At 52.0% G+C, this 16,266-nt stretch overlaps 1 long non-coding RNA gene and 1 other non-coding gene across 2 annotated transcripts; both read left to right on the plus strand.

Moving 5' to 3' along the window:
- The first annotated feature begins 2,939 nt into the window (after nucleotides 1-2,939).
- Nucleotides 2,940-4,491, plus strand: LOC134428690 (uncharacterized). Its single transcript, XR_010030438.1, has 2 exons — nucleotides 2,940-3,257; nucleotides 4,067-4,491. It is a non-coding gene; the product is annotated as an uncharacterized LOC134428690 (long non-coding RNA).
- LOC134429027 (small Cajal body-specific RNA 16) lies at nucleotides 3,305-3,460 on the plus strand. The gene has a single exon (XR_010030521.1). It is a non-coding gene; the product is annotated as a small Cajal body-specific RNA 16 (non-coding RNA).
- Nucleotides 4,492-16,266: the final 11,775 nt, after the last annotated feature.

A 16,266-nucleotide genomic window follows, 5' to 3' on the forward strand; every position in this document is an offset into this window, starting at 1 on the left:
CACCCCTGAAGGATTTCACTGCAATCACAGTTGGATTTGGTGGTCTTGGAGGTCTTTTCCAACCTCAAAGATTCTACAAATCTGTGAGGAAAAAAAGAACACTGAGCATTGTGAGCTCAGCATATTAAACCAGCAAGGCATGAAAAGCAGGGCTGTGTTGGGAGAGGGGAGAGCCCTGGGCTGGTCAAGGGGCAGCAGGGAAGGGCTTTGTACTCTGAGAAGCTCAAAAGCAGCTTTTGCAGAGTCAGCTCCTCAGATCTGCGGGTATTTGTGTTTTCATTCATCCCCCTGCATCACAATTCTTTGTGCAAAGCAGGGATCGTGCCCTCTGCTTTCACAGGGACTGGGAAGATGTTCCTGGGTGTTTGCAGAACGCTCCTGCTGTGTATTTACAAGGGCAGAGGAAATGAAGAGCTCAGTGTTCAGAGCCGGCTCTGAGCAGGGCAGGCACCCACTCCAGGGAATCTCAGTGTGGGATTTCCTGCTCAGCTGGCTCAGCTGGGGCTGGGCTGGTGGCACAAACCTGTCCCTGTGTCACCCAATCCCTGTGGGGATGTGCCAGCACCCAGAGGCCACACTAAGCTTTAATGGGCAAAAATGAGCTTTTGTTTGCTGGTGGTGTCATGTTTGGTTTTCCCAGCTGCTCCTCCCATCCAGGTTTTGCACAGCTTGGACCTGTGTGTATATTTTATAAGAGGTCTGCTAAAATGTGTTACTGCAGAAATAAAACTAAACACTGCTTCATTTTTAATGAGCCATCAGGGAGCAGGTTATTGCTTGTGTGTTGGAGTGGTTTTCTGCTCCGAGGCTGTTTATACCAAAATGTCTTGGAGGGAAAATTGTGATTAAATTTCTTGAAAGATACCTGTATTTGTGCTGAAAGCCTCTCTCCCAGCCAGGAGTGGGGCTGTCAGGGTTGCTGAAAGTGAAGCACAATTCAACATAAATAGGCAGCCTTGAGAACCATCAGCAGAATATTAAATCAAAATAGTGATTTACTCTGTATTAACTGCCCAGTGGTTTCAGCTCCAGCCAAGAACAGCCTCTGAACTCTCTGTGCAGAGATTTTGCCTTTGGGGGGGATTATAATAGTGGAATGATGGAATGATTTGGGTTGAAAAGGACCTAAAAGCCCATCCCATTCCACCCTGACATGGGCAGGGACACACTTCACTGTCCCAGGTGAGACAACCTGACCCTGGGCACTCCCAGGGATGGGGCAGCCACAGCTTCTCTGGGCACCCTGTGCCAGCACTCTCCCAGGGAGGAGCTTCTTCCTACTCCTTTTAATGTAAAACTATTCTGTCCTGTCCTAAATTACCTGCCTGTGTAAAAAGTCCCTTTCCATCTTTTTATAAGCCACCTTCAGGCCCTGGAATGGCTCTGAGCTCTTCTGGAGCCTTCTCTTCTCCAGGTGTGCACCCCCAGCTCTGCCAGCCTAGCTCCAGAGCAGAGGGGCTGCAATCCCTGGAGCATCTCTGTGACTCCAGCCCTGGAGCATCTCTGTAACTCCAGCCCCTGGAGCATCTCCATAACTCCTGCTCTTGGAGCATCTCCATCACTCTAGCCTTTGGAGCATCTCCATCACTCTAGCCTTTGGAGCATCTCCCAAGCTCCATCCCCTGGAGCATCTCTGTAACTCCAGCCTCTGGAGCATCTCTGTAACTCCAGCCCTGGATCATTTCCGTGGCTCCCCCTGCACCAGCAGCTCCGGGCCGTTCCGAGCTGGACGGGATCCCGTTCTCTGCCGGCCCTGAGGCCACAGTGCTGGGCTCTGTTCCCCCCCCGTTCCCGGGCTCCGCTCCCGGCCGTTCCCCTCCCTTTTCCCAGCCGTTCCCCTCCCGTTCCCGGCTCCGCTCCCGGCTGCTCCCGGCCGCCGCTGCAGTCCCAGCTCACGCCACACGAGGGCGCTGTCGCTGGCGGGCCGTGCCCTGCGCGGCGCTCCGGCCCGCGGCTGCTCTCGGTGCCCTTTGGGCCGCGCTTCCGGCCGCGTGGGGCTGAGGGAAGGCCGGGGGCCATGGCGGGCACGGGGGCGCTGAGGGAGGTTCGGGGCCATGGCGGGCACGGGGGCGCTGAGGGAGGTTCGGGGCCATGGCGGGCACGGGGGCGCTGAGGGAGGTTCGGGGCCATGGCGGGCACGGGGGCGCTGAGGGAAGGCCGGGGCCGTGGCGGGCACGGGGGCGCTGAGGGAGGGTGGGGGCCATGGCGGGCACGGGGGCGCTGAGGGAAGGCCGGGGCTATGGCGGGCACGGGCGCGCTGAGGGAAGGCCGGGGCCATGGCGGGCACGGGGGCGCTGAGGGAGGTTCGGGGCCATGGCGGGCTGGATGGGAGCTGGCGGTCAGCGGAGTGTGGGGTGTTGGGTGCGGGGAGGGGGCTGGGGGAGATGGAGTTGGATCTGGAGAGCTGGGGGTGATGAGGGTCGGGGGCAGAGTGTGGGGTGCAGGAAGGGCGGTAATGGGGGTGCGGGGTAAGCAGGGGCTGGAGGCGGTGTGGGAGGTGGGGGGCATTGGGGACTCAGGGTTTGGGGTGCGGAGTGGGGGGGAAGCGAGGTCCTGGAGTGCAGGGCATGGAGGTCTGGGGGCGGCTGGATTCGGGGGTGCAGGGGGGTTTATGATCAGAATGGCCGGTATTGCGGTATGGGGGTAAGGGTGTGGGGTTGCAGGGGGTGCTGCAGTGGGGTTGCAGGATGGTGTGGGAGGCAGGGGTGAAGGTGAGGAGGCCGGAGCAGGCGGTTTGGGGGGCTTGGGATGCAGTGAAGAGGGGTAGTGAGGGCCTGGGGGGACAGGGTGTGGGGTTCTGTGGTGGGCTGGGGGAGGCAGCTGTCGGGGGACAGGGGGGATATTGGGGTGTAGTGAGGGCTTGGGGGTCAGTGGGGAGCTGCAGTGGGGGCTGGGAGAGGCAGGGTTTGGGGCGCTGGAGCTTTGGGGGCTGCAGGGTTTGGGGTCTCTGGGGGCTTTGGGACTGTGTAGGGTGTCTGTAGGAGGGCTGGAGTGCTGTGCAAGGACAGCTCTGGGGTGTGGCTGCTCCCTGGGGAGGTGTTGGGCCCACAGCAGGGTGGGAGCGCGGAGTGGGGCCCGTGGGGTGTAAGGGGTGAGCTCTGTGGTGGGGAGGGGGCTGCAGCAGCCAGAGCAGGGTTTGTTTTTGCTGTGAGTGTCCCAGAACTTTGTGTGTCCCAGGGTTCCCTGCCAGGGCTCAGCCCCAGATGGTGACACAGGCGGGACTGGGTGCTGCCATTGCTGAGGTGAGGGAGCAGCAGGTGAGTTGTGGGAGCCATGGTGCCCCCCTGGGCAGGGGTAGGGGTCTGTGGGCTGGGGAAGGGCTGCTGGGTGGTGCCAGCCAGCCTCACCCGTGCCCGAGAGCAGCTCCCAGGTGGGCTCCGTGCTGGGCCTCACCTGTGCAGTAACAGGTGTGAACATTCATGAAGCATTTTGATGGTCATGTATGATACTGCAAACAACAGCTGCACCCCTAATGCAGGGAAAAATGGGTTAGGTTGGGGTTTTTTAATGTGTACTGAGTCTTCTTTTGAAAATGTTTTGTGAAGTCAAACCGGTGCTCTCTCAGGTATGGAAATGAGAACTTGGCTACTTGATTTATCCCTAGATGCTGTTTGAGTTGCAACTTTGTTCCCCACGTAGCAGGGAACAGTGATAAGGTGGTTTTTGCACTTGAGCAAATGTAAGGCTTTGTTGGAAGTTGTGTACTTTGCTCTCTTGTTTACATGTCTGGTTTGTCTCCTGCAGGGGGTTCACCTGGGGACACCTCAGGGCTGTGTGCCCTGGCAGGTGTGGGGAGGGGAGGGCCTGTGCTGGGAGCCTGGCACACAGTGATCCTGGCTCCTGGCAAACATTCCCTGCCAAAACAACAAGTGCTTTTGCAGTTTGTTGTTGCTGTGGGATGGGTGATGTGGCTCTGGAAGTGGTAGAGATGCTTTTGGGAAGGATTTGAGGGGGAGCTGGGGTGGATGATGCTTCAGTTAACACTGATCCAGAGGAATGGGTTTGTATAGAATGGGGGCTCTGGCTTTAGCATTCCTGGCTGGACATCTTGTTTTTTTAATTTCAGGTGGCTGGAGCAGGAGGTGATTCTGCAGGATAGTGAGAGCTGCTCTTGCAGTTTGGTAATTCCTGTGTGGTCTTGTTGGGTTATCACAGAATCATAGAAGGGTTTAGGCTGAAAGGGAGAATAGAGACCCTCTCCTTCCACCCCTGCCATGGGCAGGGACACCTTCCACTATCCCAGGTTGCTCCAAGCCCAGTCCAGCCTGGCCTTGAATACATCCACAGCTTCTCTGGGCACCCTGTGCCAGGGCCTCCCCACCCTCCCTAATACCCCATCCAACCTTTGTCTGTGCCTGTTGAAGCCATTCCTCCTTATCCTGGTACTCCCTGCTCTTGTAAAAACTCCCCCTCCAGCTTTCCTGTGGGTTATAGAAAGCAGCTGTGCCTAATGGATGGTGAACATGAATAAAATCTGTTTTTCAAAGCTGACTTTCTTCTTGTTTAATCCTTTAGTGCCTGAGCACTGTGGGGAGGGCTTTACCTGCTGCAGGAGTGACACCTGCACTGTCCCCGGGGCTGTCACACCCTGAGGATGTGTCCCGGCCCTGCCTGGGGAGCTGTCAGACAATGGGATCCTGGATTGAGCTGTGGGATTTGGGATCATCTCGGTGTGCCGAGCTCCCGCCTCCACTAGAGGGTGTGGAGCGCCGCAGGATCCTTTGTTTTCACGGGAACGGGAGAAGCGGGAGCCTTTGTGTTATCGGATGTGCCGGCAGCGAGGCCGTGGCAGGATTACATCCCTCGGGACATCTGCTCCGTGCCCTGGCGGCAGCCCCGGCTGCATTACACAACGCCAGCCAGCTCGGGGCATGCCATGGGATGTCCCTGGGCAGCCTGCAGCCAGGAGGAGCAGCTCTGCTCTAGGCTGGGTCAGGTGGGGCCAGCTCCTGGATGAGGTTTCCTGGAGGGATAACTTGCACATTCCAAGTTCCCTCTCCCTTCTCTTGGGGAGAAAAATTTATCTAAACAGCAGGGACAAATTTCCTGTTTCACTTGCACAAGAGCCTGGCTCCTAGATTTTCCTTCCTGGAGGGAATTTCCACTTGCTCTGCAACCTTCCCAAGCCAAGCCCAACATCAGTGTGCAGTGAAATTCCATAGGGCTGTGCTGCCTGCAGGGCTGTGTGTGCTCCCTGTGCTTGTAGGATGTGCTGCTCAGCTCCAGGTTGGCTCCTTGGCCAGGTGTAGGATTTCTTCCTTGCTAAATTCTGCCTCTAAGTGTCTCGCTAAGAACAAAATCCTGAGCAGAACTGGACCCAGCATTGCCATGCTGCAGCCCTGAGTGCCTAAAGGAGCACCCAGAAGGGAGCTGGGTGAGCAGGTGAGGCTGTGGCTGTGGAGGAACACAGGGGATGTTGGAATTCAGGACATCCCTCTGGCTGTCCTGGAGTGCCAGGGCCCCTGCCAGGGGGCTCAGAGACCCTGGCACAGAGCCCAGGATGCCAGGATGTGGTTTTGATTATGACCCATGGAGCAAGTTACCAGCCTTATGTGAAGATCTGCAAGCTACAAACATATAAATAGAATAATAATCAGTTTGTCACAGGGTGAGAAATAGATTTTTGGGGTTTTTAGAATGGGGGTTCAGGGGGTGATGGAGGAATCTGGGTGTGTCCAGCTTTTCTCCTTGGCCTCCATCTTCTGCTGTGATGTTGGCACTTTTAGATGGGTTTAGAGTAGAAGCTCACTGTCTAACATAGGTGATAGCTATTGGGAAGCAATTGTAAATATTGTACATGTAGTTTTTAGTATAAAAACTCTGGGGGCAGGCAGAGTGCCTCTGACTGAATGGACCTTGGCAGGCCAGAAGAAAGAATTTCATAGATAAGATACAATAAACAACCTTGAGACTGAGAACTGAAGAGTTCTGACTCCTTTTTCAACTGCTGGGCTGGAAAAAGAGACTTTCTAACACATCTTGGGGTCACTGAGCAGCAAAATCCTGAGAAGGCTCCTCTGCAGCTGCTGGCACCGTGTGGGTCTGTGACATTTTGGAGGTGGATCCATCTGGGAGGGGAGCAGCTCCACAGACAGGTGGGATGTGCAGCTCTGTGGTGTCAGGAGGGCCCGAGGCCTCCATGTGCTGCCAGGGATGTCCAGTCAGAGCCTGGCATGGGAAGAGCCAACTGACATCTCCAGGGACCCTTTTGGAGGAATCCTATGGGTGAATGTCCTAGAGGGAGGAGGGGTCCCAGAGAGCTGGGTAATATCCAAGGATATATCCCAGCTTCTTCCAGACTCAATAACGTCACTATGGACAAGGAATGGAGCAAAAGGGACAGGAGAGCTGAGGGATGGACATGGAGCTCTGTCAGGAGAGACAATGAGGGGGAACAAGGGCCAGGATGGACACAGGGATGGTGTCTGAGCGTGCTCTGGTGTGCTCATCCATGGCCAGGAGTGCTGATGGGAGGGAGGGCAGAGAACGTGTCCCCCCAGTGCCAGAGCTGGTGCAGAGCCAGCTGTGGAGCAGCAGCCAGGATCATAACCCAGCCAACCAAATCCTCCATCAGCTGAGCATGAAATGGAGATTTATGTGTGTAATGAGGAAGGAGGCAGACAGGAACCTGTGTTATACCTCAACTGCAGCCAGGCCAAATCCCAAACACTGGGGCTGTGCTGGGATCTGGTCAGACCCTTGGAAAGGGAGCATCCCTCCCTGTGGGCATGGTGATGCCAAGGCTGTGGGGAACAAGCTGAGGGCACGGTGGGGCAGGTTGGTGAGCTATGGGGAAACCTCTTTATCCTCCAGAGCACAGCCCAGAGAGGGCCTGGCTGTGCCTGGGGTGTCTCCCCTCACACTGAGCCCAGCCCTGCTCCAGGGCTGCCTTCTGCTCTCCCCTGCTCTGCTCCTGGTTTTGCTGAGGCTGGAGGAACTTTGAGCTCTGTGCCTGTCTGGACCTGAAGCTGGGGCAGCAATCAGCTCACACTGTCTGTGTTAGGTAAGGGTTTGAACTTTGCCCTGCTGGAAGTGGAAATGTCTGGCCTGCTCTGATCTCTGCAGAATTATGAGTGTGGAGATTGAAGGCTGTGGCCACCTCTGCTGGGTAAACAGCCAGAGAACTGCCTGTTTGCCACCTCTCCTCTCCCTCAACCCCCCACTGAAGATGCTCTGGCAGCTCTCTTGGAGTGTGACATCTGGGAATAACGCTGGCAGCCTGCAGTGCAGCCCAGACCACTTGGTGACAGCTCACCTCTGCTGAGAGGCTGCTTTTAGCTGTTCCCTCAAGAGCTGTTTTTAGGTCTGGCTGTAGCACTGCTCTTCCTTCAGCAGCAGCTGAAGTCCTTTGGGCACAAGAAGGACATGTCTGGTGTCTCACTGCCCTCATCCTGGGGGGATGGATGAGGCTGGGCCGGGCACAGCCTGAGCATCCTCACAACTCCCAGCTCCCACCAGAGCCAGGACTGCGTGGCAGGAGTTGATGCCAATCACTGTGCTGTGATAATAAAGTGAGGGGGCAACAAAGAAAGCTTAAAAATATATATTTTTAAGCCATAGCTAAGAAATCTGCCATGGATCCAAGTTGGACTTTGCAGTCAGAGGTGAGCAGGCTTAATTTGACAGCTATTTCTTAAATATTTTAAAAGCTGCCTGGAATAAACTGAATGCTTCCGAGTAGTGACCTAAATTCCACTTGCTGTAAATTTCATTAGAAAGTGGATTTGTGTGCCTGCCAGGCTGCTTTGCAGCTTCATTGATCTGCCCAAACCATGTGCTGTGCAAGTGCCTTCCTCAGCAGATTTTTAAAGAGCTCACTGCTGCCTGCTGCCAGCCCAGAATGTGCCTTGTTTTCTTTCTTTTCTCTCCTCTTCCTCTTTATTTTTTGTTTTCCTGGTGCAAATGCATGATTTGTTTACCAATCACATTGCATCATTAGTTGCACAGAATCATCCCACTGGCTGCGTGGGCATGGATGGAGCAGCTGGGAAGGAAAATGTCACTGTCTCCAGCTCACTTGATGTGCTTTGCTCCCAAATCCCCATCCCACGCCATGAAGGCCAAAGACTTTCACAACCCTGGCAGCTGCCAGCAGCTCTCTGCTCTCCAGCACTGTCACCTGTGGTTGTGACACCCCCTGGAAAAAGCCTCCTCTCCTCCTGCTGTCCCCAAGTGCTGTCTGTCCCTGTGCAACCACGGCTTTGGATCCTGTGGAGAGGTGTGATGGTGGCACAGATGGCACAGACTGAGGAAAATAGCCTGGAGAGAGCTGGGACTGCCACACCTGTGGATGCAGGAGCAACATGCAGTGCCCCAGGCCTGACAGGGTCCCACAGGGGATGCTGAGCTCCCTTGCTGTGCTTGCAGCCCACCTGCAGGGTTAAAGGGGGTGGAGAGGGGCTCTGTGCAGAACCACAGCTCTGTGGCATGTTTGGTTTCTCTCCTGCAGTGGGGTTCAGCTCCTGTGTTGCCTGCTTGGGCTGAAGCACTGGGTGAGGGGAAGGTCCCTGTGTCCCAGAGGTTGGATACCCAGCCCTGCCCGCCCCATGGGAACCCTATTTTGGGGCTGTCCCCCTGTCCCTGGCACTTCTGCTCCTGGAGGACCCCCAGCCTGGGGAAGGGCTCCATCACAGTATGAAACCCAAGTTTTGGAAGCCCCAAGGCCTTGCTGTGTTTGGGGGTTGGGCAGGCTGTGCTGCACATTAAGGCCTAACCCCAAGCCCATCCTACAGGAATGAAGCGCTGGCCCCCAGCAGGAGCTCTGACAGCTCTTCCCAGTTCACAGCACGAGGCAGAGCTGGCTTTTGAAGAGGAGCTTTCCTGCCCAAGGACAGTCCCAGCACTGCCAGGCTGGCATAGAAAACAGCCCTGGCAGCAAGCCCAGGGGTGGGTCTGGGCCAGAAGGGCATGCTTGTGTTGAAGGGATGTCTAAGGGGATTGGTCATCACAGAAATGGTCTCCAGAGGGTGAGATTGCAAAACATGGGTTTCCCTCAGCTGTCTCCTGTGCAGCTGGGAATATGGGAGGGACTGGAAATACCCCAAACCCACCCAGAGGGGTGTCTAGTGTCAAGGGTGGAGGTTGGAGAGAAATATCTCCCTCTTCTAACCACTATGACTGAACATTGTGAAGACACATCTGGAGGGGGGGGGGGTTGGGTGCTTCTCTTGCTGTGTGGGTGATGAAAGTGGGAAGAAATCCCTGTCTTGGAGCTGTGGAACATGGGACTGTCCTGCCTCCTGGTGAGGAAGGGGCTTTCTTGGGCTGAGTTTTTGCCCCCAAGCAGCAGCAGCCCTTCCACTGCCTTCCCTTCCCCTTTGGGGATGCTGAATGCCAGGATCCTCCAGGTGCTGCTTCACCTCTGCTGTACAGCAGTGATTTATTTTCAGAAGTTAAACCTGAGGTCTGACAAAGACCCCACAGCTTGGGCCAGCAATATGGTGTGAGTGCCTTGCTGGCTGTCAGCATCCAGACTAGGGCTAAATTAATTTCCTGTAAATCTGAAATGCTCTGCCAGTTTCCCAGCTTCTCAGCACCTCTGCTGGAGCTGCCTGTTAGATTTATTTCCCTGGGGTCTTAGGTGTACAATAAGTTTTGCAGAGGTGATGACCCAATCCCATCCCCTCGTGCTGTCAGCACCCAGAGCCTTTCCTTAGTGCAGCTCTTGATGACAGGTTTCTCTTGTGGCCCCAGGTGGCTTCAGCTGTCCCCAGCTGCAGGAAGGGCAGGGAGGAAGGAGATTGGAGACAAGAAATCTCCTGGCTCTGTCCTGCTCTGTTTGGGGCAGTGTGGGTGGTTCAGCCTCTGGGAGGGGGTGGCTCTGCAGGTTCACCCTGTGCCTGGCAGAGTGGCACCAGGGCTGTGCCAGCCTGGCCATGGCTGGGTGCTGGGATGGCAGGGGAGCTCCCCTGTGTCATTCCCCTGCCCAGCACAGCGAGGCTGCAGCAAGGACAGTCTCAGAGTTTCTGTGGTCGAGATGACCCTGAGGTGTTGGAAAGTCTCTATTTCCCAGCCCTGCAATCGAAGGAGGAGTCAGGATTCCTCAATGTGGTTTTCAAGGTTTTTTATTTTCTTTGTCTATAACATTCTTTCTCTGACCTGCTGAGCTCTGTCCAGCAGGTTGGTCTGTGGCACACTGACCGCCCTCAGGGTGGTGTTATCTTTTTATACTCAAAACTACATGTACATTATTTACAATAATTTTCCAATACCTATCACCTATGCTAGACAGTTGGTTTCTACTCTACACCAATCCAAAAGTGCCACCATCACACAGAAGATGGAGGCTAAGAAGAAGAAAGAAGAAGGACAAGACACACTCAAATCCCTCCATCTTGGCTTCTGAACCGCCATTCTCAAAACCCCAAAATTCTACTTTTCTACCTTGTGACAAACTAACTATCATTCTACTTCAACTCTCATGGCTTGTAAATCTTCACATAAAGTTGGTAATTTTCTCCATGGGTTAAAATCAAAAGCACGGGTGTCTTTGGCTTTATGACAAGGTTTCTGAGCCCCCGGCCAGGGGCTTGAGGCATCCAGGGCAGCCAGAGCAATGTCCTGGGTTCTGACAGGGCAGCTGCACTTGGGAGTGCTGAGCAAAGGGCTGCTCAGGGGGCAGCTGCCAGGGACAGCTGGATTTAAGTATTGGGAGTGTCACCAAAGCAGCAGTTTCTCTCTGCAACCCGTGAGGGTTTATGTAAAAAATGAAATTTCTGTCTATCTCCTTCCTTGTGCTTTGTCATCTCCGCCAACGGAGCTGAAGATGGGAGAGGATTTTTTCCCTATATTTAGCTTTGGAGAAATTGCTATAACTAATCGGCTTTAGGATTCTGTGTTCTCTCTTTTATTTTATCTTTTCCTGTCACTAAGACCTTGTCATGTGGCTGTGGACTGCAGTCCCTGGCTCTCTGTTTGCTGGGCTTTCATGGAGTCAATTAATAACCCATAAAAATAACACCTCCAGCTGTTCCACTTGCAGCTGCCAGGCTGGAGTCTAATTATGGGGCCTTGGATCCCAAATCCTGCTTTGCATGTAAAAGTGCCAGTGAATAGAAAGAGGCAGAGGAGATGGCAATGCAAAAAAGGAATGTGGTTTGGGGTCTATTTTTAGCCTTTTCAAGCCAAATGCAAAAAGACCCTCAGGCTGCTTGTGTCCTGCTGAATGTGATCACATGCACAATATTGTTCCCATGGCAAAGCGCAGCAGCCAGGATGGGTTGGGGGTTATTTTTGGTAATTAACTTGCCCACATTGCAAACGTCCTTCTGGGTTAGTTTGCACAGTGCCGTGTTGTGGCTCACATCCATGTGCTAATGGGTTTATTGCAATCAGCTCCAGCTCTCTCTGTGTCCCTGAACGTGCCAGGGCAGTGGTGGGGAGGGGAAGCACACAGCTGCTCACCCAGGGCATCTCACTGAGTGGTTGCTGCTAAAGGGGTGCTCAGCCTCCCTCAAAAACTCCTTTCCTGCTGACTGTGACACAAAATTAATTTACCTGGGGCTCTGATGGATAGGTGATGGTGTCCCTTTCATATCATCCTGTCTATTGTGCATCCTCATCTGCTTTCCAAGCTGGATGTTGTCTCTGGGTGAACTGCTGGGCAGATTTGTCCTCTGCTTCTCTGGAGCCTCTGCTGGGCTGGTTCTGCCCCATCTCCCACCACTGCCATATTCACCTGCCTCTTGCCTCCTCCTGGGTGCTTCATAACACTCTCTTTCCTTGCTCCCCACAGAAGTGGTGCAGCAAAGGCCCACAAGGGCCTGTGTGCATGGGGGGGTGTTGGGGATGGGGCGAAAGGAAAGCACTGGGCTCATTTCCAGTCTCTGTCCAGGGAGCTGTCTGGGAGCATTTCAGTCCTTTCCATCACAGGGCTCTTGTTTAATTCAGACTCAGCCTGATTGTGACCAAAAGCAAATCAAACAGCTGTTCATTAGACAATTAAATACTTAGTGGCCACACATTAGCCTGTAGCCAGCAGCTTGTAACCATGACTGCAAATAGGCATCCTGTGCTGGAGACCATTCCCTTTGCCAAAACAAGTTATTTGGAGACTGATACTGAAACCTGCCCTCAGAAAAAACTCTGACACCTCCCACTTGCACAGGGGCCACAGCTGTGACAGTGCCACCTCTTCCCTGTCTCCTCAGGCTCCCTCTGACAATCACCAGAGCCAGGTGGTGTTAAACACCTTCTCTGGGGGATGGAGCCACTCTCTCAGAGGGTGTCCCTTCAGTGGAGCTCTGCTGTGAGTTCTCTTAACCAGGGACAGAGGATGCTATCAATCCATCCAGCCCTGCCTGGCGAAGAGATTGCAGACGTGGCTTTCCATCACGCGCTACATTAGCCAAATTAATTCCAGGACAGGCAGCCAGCGGTGCTCGGGGCCGAGACTGATGAATGCTGCAGAATGTCAGAATGAGCAGAGCTGCTGCCTGCTCTGTGCCAGCTCCTCAGCTGCAGCCAGTGCCCTCTGCCTTACACCCCTCCAGAGTGCTGAGCTCTCAGTCACTGACACAGACAATTCAATTGCAAGGAACATCTGCTCGGAATTGTGCTCCCATTCAGGCTGCTGCCGCCGCCATGGGGTGACATTCTTCATGTGTCTTGCCTGCTTTCTTTAATCTCCTAAACACAGGCATGCCTGTGGAGCACAGAAAGGTTCCTACCCCGTGAGAAGGAGAAAGAAATTAGCCAGCAGATCGAGCGTGTACAGCAAATAATGAGATTGCCTTGGATACAGGGCCGGAATTCATGCAAAGCATGATGCTGATCAGAGACGATGAGCAGCGCTTCTGGGGTCTGCAAACAGCGTCACCAAACTTGTGTTTCTCAACTTCTGAGACTCACATGGACGAAGGCTGCCAGCACAGGCCTGATCCACAGACTGCAAGTTAAAAAATAAACCCTAAAATAGCAATACTGGTAGTTATTTTGGTGTGCAAGTGCCTCATAATGCCTCGTTTTCCTCCAGGCACAGGAATAAGCTGTACAGACACAGGCACTGTGGTGCTGGAGGAGCAGCAGTCACAAAGGCAACTTGTCCTGACAGAGCTCCACTGAAAGCTGCTGTGTTTGCCCACAGGACCCAGCTCTAGTGGAGTCAGTGTGTCCTTTAAAAGAAGATGGATTTGTGCAATACTTTTAATAGTAAGTGTTTCTTATTACTCCTCTTTTATTAAAAAAAATAATTATCAACATGTTAGAGGCAAATAGGGACAAAGTTTCTACCTGGTGAATGACCCAGCAGCTTGATTCAGTGCTTGTTGAAGCAGCTGAGAGTATTTGTACTGTCAGACTCATTAGAAGGAGGGATGGTAAACAGCTTTTGTTTTTACTTTTATAGGAAATTTACTCATCGTTTCTGTGAGCCTTTGCCTGAGACTCCTATTTTTCTAAGAAATGAGTGATCAGATGCTGGCAGTGCTTTAAGTCATTTAAAGAGACAACTGGAAACAGGCTGTTCCCTGGAAGGCAGGTACCAGGCAGCTCCCAGGCACACGGACACAAGGGCTGTTTGAAAAGGCAAGTAGAAAAGTCAGGCATCCTCAACATCCCAGTGAACCCTTCCTCACTCTCAACTCCAGCTCCCTGTATTATGAGCTTGACATCTTTAGCATCAATAAAATACCTCAGCAAATTAATTATTATCCAATTATTATTTTTCCCTGTATTCCCTATACCTTTATTTTCTTTACTAGAAAAAGGTCATGGAGTTCTCTTTAACCTGATGTCTAAGGGATAAAATAGCCCCCAGAGGGTGTCCCCTGCTCCTCACAGTCCCCCAAGAAAACAGTGCTATCAGCCTTTTCAGTGTTACAAACACCCAACACAGGTATTGTAATAAATGTTGGATCTGATTCTTCACCCAGCATCCCCACTGCACAGCTCCTCACATTTCATTATCTCTGTACGAGCAGCCCCCCCTGCACCACCTGCTCACTTTTGTTTTAGCATCTCACGGCTCCTGAGCAGCACAGACTCGAGGCAGGGAGCCTTGGATGGGTCCAGGCTTTGCAGGGAGAGCTGGGAATAAGGGCTGGGACACGTGCCATGCTCATCCCAACTCATCTATTTTATGAATCAGGACTTGCTCCTATTTGCCAACGTTTGTCTGCGTAACCTTTGCTGTCAATGGGGCCGGGGCTCTGATGTCAGCTGCTGGACTCCAAGCACTGCCAGCTGGTGTCCCTGGCCAGCTCCCAGGCTACAATTCAATTTTCCTACCAGTCACTTGAGAAGACAGGAAAAAACATGTTTCTGCCTGTTTGTGGCATCCAGAAATAAAGGGCTCCAGTCTACAAGGTCATTTAAGGCTTTTCTATTGGAAAGCTCAGATAAATCAAATAGTGGTATGAAGTTAATACACCTTCACTTATGGTGCAATAAACTACAGTAAACGAAGGCTGCTTTAATCCTGAATAAAAATCTCATCACGGAATGTAAAACCCTCTAGGTATTGTACATTAACATCCCCTCTCTGAACACAGGCCAGTCTGCAGATATTTTACCCTTATCCCGATCTGGTGAGTAGTGGAAAACTACTGCAGAGCTAAAAGGCAGGAATTCCTGGAAATAAGGGAACCACCCAGGAAGTGAGGAGCTCTGCTCTCCTTTCTCATACTGACTTACTGTGAGACTTATCCTGTGGCATTTTGTGAACCTCAGCATTTATACTGCATTTTGGGATTATTAGTGTCTTCCCTGCCATTATAAAGGGCTTTAGGATCTCCAGAGATAAGTGGAGAAATTTTTCCTGCTGTTCACTGTTTCTCAGCATGGGCTGTCCAGGGAGCTTACAAAAATATGTACAGCTGTAATGGATGGGCACATCCAGGTCTGTGTCTGGAGGGCTGAACCTGGGGGTCACAGTTAATTTTAAGGGAAGAGGGGTGAAGGAGTTCACACATCCTCACACCCAGCTTCACCAGTTTGTCTCTCCCTAGACTGACAAGGGTAAAGCAAAAATGGTGACACCTAGTGAAATACCCGTGATGCATTAAATAAAAACTCTGTGCAAACCAGAATCAATGTCCCCAGGGCACAACTCTGTTCCATTAACTGTTTGTCACTCATCATGCTTATTATTATTTCCATCATGCTGGCAGTGTTATCATTTGGGGCCATTTCCATGGCTTTGAAGGTTTAGGAGGCAGGTATTTATTTCAATGCATCCAGTAGTACATAAAAAATTCCACTGACTCAGACAGGACTGATTTGTGAGGGAATGGCTCTTGAAGCACTTCAGTGTGTCTGAACCCAAACTCTCATCCCTTTTCCACTTATTTTAATAAATGTACAGCTTAGCAGCAAGACCTTGAGTGAACACATTCTCTCTTGTCATGAACTGCTGACAATCTCCTCTCTTTAATACAGCAGCTCTGAAGATAAGACTTGATGGACAGTAAGAAATCAGGATGGCTTCACTTTTCTTCACTGCCTGGGATGCAAACAAAAGAAACCAGAGCAAGTTCCTGCCTGCTAAAATTCCAGGAGCTTGAGCTGCATTCCAGCACGGCTGAGAGGCATTTTGAATATTTTCTCATATGTATTCACCCTGCACTGCTCACAACAACTGCACTTTCAGTTAGTTATTATTAATAGTAAAGGATGGACTTCCAATAGTTGTCATTAATTGCCATGGCAATATTGCCTGAATTGAGATAACAGTTGCTTTGGGTTGTGTAACTAAAGTTCATAACGTGAAGGAATGCAGCCCAGGGAAAGTGCTCGGATGGGGGGAAGTGACCGCCCTTGCATAACCTCCGTCAGGCCAAACTTCCCTTCATATCTAGCAGGCTGTGTTCCTAATTTTCTGAAAATATGGAATGGTTTGCACTTTCAGCCTGTGTCCTCTGGGCTTCAGTCTCCAGCATGCCTCACAGCTTTCCTGAAACATTTCACCCACACATTTATTCATTATATTCCTCCTAACGATGCGTGGCTGGAGCTTCCATAAGAGAAGATGTAACAGGAAAATAAACAACAGCAGAAAAATGTAAACTTATGTTACTTTCCTCTTCTTTGTCTATCTTGCTAAGATTGTTGTTTCTGCAGAAAACAACTGAGACTAAGATTGATTTTGACATTAAATTATGGATTTTCACTCGTATCAATAAACTCCAAATACCTTTAAAAGTCCAAATAAAGCTTTTCTGGTTACCTGGCCATTTGGTGAAGCAGAATAGAGGCAGTCAGTAAGAATTAAAACATTGAATCTAAAGAGGGAAATGTTATGAACAAAAAGGAATCTGAGTAGGCGTAAAT

Source organism: Melospiza melodia, chromosome 24, assembly GCF_035770615.1.
Source record: "Melospiza melodia melodia isolate bMelMel2 chromosome 24, bMelMel2.pri, whole genome shotgun sequence".
NCBI classification, from domain to species: Eukaryota; Metazoa; Chordata; class Aves; order Passeriformes; family Passerellidae; genus Melospiza; species Melospiza melodia.